The 6977-nt window shown below is 51.2% G+C and overlaps 1 protein-coding gene across 2 annotated transcripts in view; it reads left to right on the top strand.

Moving 5' to 3' along the window:
* The first annotated feature begins 943 nt into the window (after positions 1 to 943).
* Coro1c (coronin 1C) overlaps positions 944 to 6977 on the top strand; it is a 67876-nt gene continuing 61842 nt past the window's right edge. Inside the window, exon 1 of one of the 2 annotated variants that reach the window (XM_028765425.1) lies at positions 944 to 1050. The gene's annotated coding sequence lies outside the window, so the exon portion shown is untranslated. Of the gene's footprint in view, positions 1051 to 1881; positions 1900 to 6977 lie in introns of those variants that run through there. The other variant, XM_028765426.1, reaches the window with a different exon arrangement.

Genomic DNA, 6977 nt, shown 5'->3' with positions numbered 1-6977 from the left:
TCCTGGACATTCCTGAGGCTAAAACAAAGTGAAAATTCATCCCCCTGCGAATTGTAAAGATGCCTTGCTTTGAGAAATAAATGGTGCAACCCCTCAGCTGGCCCAGTTCTCTGGACTCAGTTTCCTTAGGTCTTGGTATTTCAAAGCTTTATATTTCTGAAGGGGCTTTGGCTAGTAATGGGATAACCTTACACTGAAGATTAGGAAACGGAAATCCAAAGAGGTGAGCCCATGGGTCACTTCATCTGAGAGTAATCGGGCTGGGACTGGAATCCGCGTATTCATATGGAGGGACTTTAGACAGGGAATCCTCCAGCTCAAGGGTTGCCACCCCGCCCTGGATAGTAGTGGGCCCGGGAGAGCGTGGGTGAGAGGCGTGAGCCAGCTCTGATGGAGGCGGGGCTTCTAAGAACTTGGGGCGGGGCTTACGGTTTAAGTACGCTCAGGGGCGCGGGGGGGGGGGGGGGCCCTTGGGATACAGCAAATAGGATGATAATAGGTTTCCCGGGGCTTCAGGAAATCCGAGCCGGGATTTGCGGCGTTGAATTGGGGAGAAACTAGGTTTTGGAAGGGGGAACCAAGCCTGGCTCACGGACTCGGCGGGCAATTAGCTGCGCTCAAACGACCAAACTCATAGGGAGGCTCCGCAGAGCCGTGGGTGGAACTGAAGAACACCCGCTCGGGTTCTAAAGAACTGGGTGGGGCTCGAAGGAGCCCGTGGGCGTGGCCACTAGGCCATTCAAGTATCCCGGAAAGCGGGCGTGTGCTGGAAACCTCCCTGCGTCTCCCCGCGCCACCAGAGGGGGCGCTCTAAAGAGCGCCGGCCATCTAACCCGGGCCTTCCGGAAGTGGGCGTGGCGAAGCGCGGTTCGGCGGCGCTGGTTGGGCGCGGCGCGGCGCGGGGGCGGGGCCTGAGCGGAGGCCTGGGCAGTGGCGGCCGCGCCCCTCCCCCGCGCGGCGCTCAGTGCCAGGCGGGAGGCGGCAGCAGTTGGAGGCTTCGCGGGGCTTTGCAGCTCGGACTTCGGCGGCGCCTCAGGCACCCGGGCCCTGGTAAGCAGCGCGCGGCTCAGGAAGGGCGGCTCGGGAGCGAGCCGGGGGCAGGCGGGCCTCCGAGCCCCGCGTGTGAAGCTCCGGGCTGACAGGAGCCGGCGGCGGCGCCGAGCGTGCGGGGCGCACGCGCCTGTGCCCGGGCGCTGCGGCCGGGGAATGGCCGTCTGCGGGCAGCCGTGAGCCCGGCAGCCGTGAGGCTGTGTCTGCGGGCTGCGGGGAGGCAGCGGCCGGACGCTCTCGTGGGGCTGGGTGCGCGGGGCCCGGGGTGCGGGGTGCGTCCGGGCGGGGCTCCGCCTGGCTCGCGGTGCATGGCTTCCTGGACCCTGAAGACCTGGGGCGGGGGCGAGCTGCAGCGGCGTGGCCTGGAGGGAGTCCGGGTGCAGAACCTAGTGACCCGCGGGGCAGGTGGGGCTCAGCCGCGCGGAGATGGCTTGGATGACATCAGAGGTGGAGGGTGGGGACGCCCAGCCCAGCTCTGCCGCCGGTCCCCCGGCGCTTGTACGCACAACAGCCCTATCTCCAGTGATGTGAATGCGCTGGGGGAAGTGGCCGGCTGCAGGGCTTGCGGAGAAGAAAGGGGCTTCCTCCCGGAGGGAGGTGCCGGCCCCGACGTCCTTTTTTGGGAGTGTTCAAAGGTTTTTTTTTTTTTTTTTTTTTTTTGCAAGGCTGGAAAAGGAAATACAGGCTTTCGTTCCACCGTGGTTTAGAATCACATCCTATATTTGGCCTTCGTGTAGGCTGCCCTTGTTTTGTGGTGTCAGAACGGCTTGCTCTACACATTTTCGGTCGTGGGATTCAGAGTGAGAAGCAAATTGCAAGTTGTTCCATCTCCTCCCGGGATCGCTTCCTGTAAGCATTTAAAAAGAATCGACCGCAGAGCATGCTTATACCCAGGGCCACATATGTTTAGTTTTGGAAATGGTTGGCACAAAATATTGTACACCCCCACCCCCCAATCCCGTAGCTTTCCCTACTGGGATTATACTTGTGAGGCTCTCAGTCAGCCTATGTAATAATGCGTCTCATTGTCCTTGTCTGGCAGAACCCTGACACTAGGGCCTGTTAGCAGAGGGAAGAACACGATTAAGTACAAGCAGTTGCTTCCTGCCACCCGGTCGATTGTGAAGGCAAATTGTAGTTAATATTCCCGTCTGCAGCCTTGAAGCAGCTGAACACAGAACTTGGGTCTGCATATGTTAGAGAACACTGACCTGGGGAGACTTCGAAATGTGTTTCACACGCAGTAATGTTTGGCTAGACAGAGCCTGACATTAAACCTCAGATCTAGGGGGTTACCTATTGTACTGGCTAGTTTTCTGTTGGCTTGACATAAGCTAGAGACATCAGAGAGGAAGAAGCCTCAACTGAGAAAATGTTTCCATAAGATGGGGTTGTAGGAAAGCCTACAGGGCATTTTCTTAATTAGTGATTCACGGGGGAGGGCCCAGCCCGTTGTGGGTGAGGCCACCCCTGGGCTGGTAGCAACTGGGTTCTATAAGAAAGCAGGCTGAGCAAGCCTTGGAGAGTGAGCCAGTAAGCAGCACCCCTCCGTGGCCTCTGCATCAGCTCCTGCCTCCAGGTCCCTGCTCTGTGTGAGTTCCTGTCCTGACTTCCTTTGATGATGAACAGTGATGTGGAAGCATTAACTGAATTAACCCTTAACTCCCCAAGCTGCTCTGGTCGTGGTGTTTCATCACAGCGATAGTAGCTAGAACTAAGACACATACAAATAGGAAAAAAAAACAAAAACAAAAACGTGGTAAAGCAGAATTGCTTTGTATCGGAACTCTAGAAGTGTCCTGTCTTTTGGTAGTTGACAGTCACACAAGCAGATTCGATATAAAGGTCAGACACACACTTTTTTTTTTTTTTTTTTTTTTTTTTGGTTTTTCGAGACAGGGTTTCTCTGTGTAGTCCTGGCTGTCCTGGAACTCACTCTGTAGACCAGGCTGGCCTCAAACTCAGAAATCTGCCTGCCTCTGCCTCCCAAGTGCTGGGATTAAAGGTGTGCGCCACCACTGCCCGGCAGATACTTCTTTAAGAAATTAGAACATGCTTTCTGTGTGTGTGTGTGTGTGTGTGTGTGTGGTGGTGGTGGTGGTGGTGGGGGTTATGTGCATCTATGTGCACCCTTGCTGGCCAGAGGCATGGGATTCCCTGGAGCTGGAGTTGCAGAGGGTTGGGAGTCACCTGCACGGGTGGAGAACTGGACCTGGGTTTTCTGGTAGGGCAGCTAGTGGTCTTAACTTAATCTTAGACTCATCTCTCCAGTCTGGAATTTATTTAACGTAAATATCCTGGAGAAATGTCACTGCAGAAGCATCAGAGTTTTCATGGTGATTTGTTACTTTGGTCGGATCACGCTAATCAGTATTTTGTGGCCATGTAGAAATTAGGATTAGATTCAGGATTGTTAAATACCATTTTTAAACATTATTTCTGGGATCCCCTCCAGCTGTGTGGGGAGTCTCTCATGGTCATGTGATAGAGTGTTTGAAATGATGTTATTAGCTTCTTAGCTAAATAAGTGGGCATGTGGAAGGCTCAGTTCTCCATGAGAACACCACATTCATTTAGTATTTTGTTATGTCACAAATCGGTGCTTTAGAAACGTAGAAATGCCACTCCTGGGGGTGGTGCAGTGAGAGCTACTCAGCCTACTGACCCATGTGCCGAAGGCTCCTGGACTTGTGTTCCACCTGATGGCTTCCGTGCGTCAGCGAGCTCCGAGTTATCCGAACCCTCCTGGTACTCGCTAGTGTCTTTTTAAACTAGAGATGGCCTTCTGTATGAAAACGTGGAATTCTTCATGAATATTTCAGCACGGCCCAGGACCTAGATGTTGAGTAATGGAATCTCTTGGGTTTTCCTTGTCCTAGTTGAGGTTCTGAAGTTCACGAGCAAGATTCGCTACTATTTCAGCACCTGCTAGGTACTCTGACATCGCACAGTGGGTTCTTTTCTGTTTTATAGTGGCTTTATTGAGCTTTGACTCACATGCCTCACCTAAGGTGCACAGCTCTCGGGGGTGTGGCATTATCACAGAGCAGCGCACTCGGCTGAGAGCATTTCCCCACCCAGGCGAGGCGCTCCCTGTGCACCACAGCCTCCCACCAGCCTTCTCCCTTCTCAGTGCTCATCCACTGACCACCTCTGTGGCTCTGCCGTCCAAGGACAGACCATGTGTACAACGGCCAGTAGGTGGTCCTTGCCCCTCACTTTATCAGCATACTTTAAGATTTATGTATTCCACAGTGTATGTGGGATAATCTACTTATGCTTGAGTAATATTTCATTGTATGGACATACCATATTTTGTTTATTCATTCATACTTGATGGGTGTTTGGGCGTTTGCCTTTTGGGCTAGTTTCTACAAGTAAGTTGGCAGTGAGCATTCATTTGTAAGTACGTATGTGAAAATGTATTTTCTTTTCTCTCGGGTGGTGACCCGAGAGTGGAATTGCTGGTTATCTGATGAGCCTGTGTTTAACTCTTTGGAGGAACTGCCGTGGTGATTTCCAAAGCAGCTGCAGTGTCGGGTGTTTTTAACCCACAATGAGTGAAGGCTGCAGTTTGTGTCTCTTCACGGTGAAGACTGTATTTTCTGCCTTTTGGTTTTAGCCAGCCTCTGGGTGGAGAGGAGCACCTTGTGGGTCTGGCTTCTATTGTACCGGTGATCACAAGTGTTATGTCAAGAGTTCAGTGGGCGCTTGCGTGTCTTCTGTGGAGACCTCTCTATTTAGAGGCTTAACCTGTTTTTAAAAACAGAGATTGTTTTACTTTTTAAGAGTTATTCTTATAAACACCCTCTCAGATACACAGTTTGGCATTTGTGAGTTAGCTTTTCCTGATAGTGCCCATTGAAGTGCAAAATTTAATTAATTAATTAATTAATTTATTTATTTATTTTGTTTTTTCGAGACAGGGTTTCTCTGTGTAGCCCTGGCTGTCCTGGAACTCACTCTGTAGACCAGGCTGGCCAAAATTAAATTTTTATAAGTAGTCACTTCTTGCAAACTAGAAATTATTCACTGACCCCTTAAATCACATTTCTATGTCTGTCTGGTTTGTTGCTTTCTTTTCTTTTTTTTTCTTTCTGCCTCAACCTCCTAAGTGCTCTGGCAATTTAGTTATGTGAGTTAAAAGCCAAATGTAAGAGGGTTGGGGAAAGAATTGAATTAATCACCCAGAGGGCTATTGAACAAAAAAGGTTGTTCTTTAAACTCTTATAGCCGCCTACCCTTTAAAATAAGTTCAGGTTTATTTTTATTTCATCTAGTGTACGTATGAATGATGAATACACGTGTGAATGATGTGCTTGCATGAGTGCTGTACATGTATGTGAGTGGTGTGTGTGTGTACACGTATGTATATGTACGTACGTGTGTGTATATGCATGGTGTACGTATGTAGACACATATGCTACAGAGTACCTGTGGAGGTCAGAAGACAACCTGCAGCTTTATGTGGGTCCTGGGGCTCCAGCCGTCATTTGCAGTTTGTGTCGTGAACGTCTTCAGCCACTGAGCCATGCTGCCAGCCCCAGACTTCTTAGTGTGACTCTGGATGGAAATGGTTTCTGATGGCAACCTGCCTCATCTTGCACCGTTGCTCCTGCCCTCCCTGAATCGTCGGTTCTCAGGTCTCCTGAGGTGCTTGCTCATGCCTCATTCCCTCAGATCTTCTGATCCTTCTTGTCCTTCGGGAGGTTTGACTTCCTGACAACTCTTTTACACTAGCCGACATTGGCCCTGCCCTCAAATATCATAATTTATCGCTGCTGTCTGCCACAAGGATCTAGGCCTGGGTTTGTATAGACGCTGCCTTCCCGGCGGAGGCAGAAGGCCAGGACATGCCCCATAGGAGGTAGACCGAGGTTCTGCCTTCTTGTTCAGAGCTTAGTCACCAGAGCCCACTGGGTGTTTCCTGGGCGAGTCACAGTTTAGAGAAGTTAGCTGAGGCGATCCTGAAGACAGGCTCCTGGGTGCTGACATCTTTACTATCTTTGTGGAAAGAGCATGAAGGGTGGCTAATTCCCCTCCGCCTTTCTGGCAACCACGTCAGCTTCTTACTCCAGAAGTGCTCAGTTGTAAAACTGAAGTGAGACCTTTCCCTGAGGCCAGGTGTACTTGTCTGGGCTTCCTCCCTCTGACACCGCCTTTTTCACCAGGGCCAGTGGTTTGATATGATTGAGCCACTGGGCGCACACAGGCTGCCCTCGATGGTACAGGGGTCAGCGTACCTCCTGCCAGACTGTGGTGCACTCAGAGGAGTGGGTGGACCTCGAATCTTAAGGTGGCATACGTGCTCTTGTTAGTTTTGAGATAAGGTCTCACCCTGTAGCCCTGGCTGTCCTGGAACTCAATATGTAGATCAGGTGGGCCTGGGACTCACAGAGATCCCCCTGCCTCTGCCTCCTGGAGTGCTGGAATTAAGGTGTCTTTTCATCCTCTGTTTATACTGTCTAGTGTCTCTGGCAGGACCTGAGTACAGGAAGCAGTCTTTAGCTATGGTCGTTTCTGATAGTCTAGTTAGAAACATTTCCCTTACTGTCTTTCTGCAAAAGGAGGAGCCAGCTGGGGATTATCTCTTCATTCACTGCAGCGGCAGGGTGGTGGAGAAGGCGCCGGGGAAGCCCAAGGCGTTCGGTCCACCCTGGACTGGAGTTACAAGCAGTTGTGAGCAGCCTTGTCATGGGTTCTAGAAACTGTGCCTTGTTTTGGGACCTCTCAAAGAGCAATGGAAGAATGTTTAACTTTGGGAGCAGGGGGCACGGTGATGAACCTGAGGCCATGGTTTCATGCCTATCTATCTGGAGATGCCTATTCACACTGAGGCTGGGGTTTCACACCTATATCTATCTGGAGATGCCTATTCAGACTGAGGCTGGGGTTTCACACCTATATCTATCTGGAGATGTCTATTC

This window comes from Grammomys surdaster, unplaced genomic scaffold (assembly GCF_004785775.1).
Source record: "Grammomys surdaster isolate TR1022 unplaced genomic scaffold, NIH_TR_1.0 164, whole genome shotgun sequence".
NCBI lineage: Eukaryota > Metazoa > Chordata > Mammalia > Rodentia > Muridae > Grammomys > Grammomys surdaster.
This window is presented reverse-complemented; position numbering and strand designations above follow the sequence as displayed.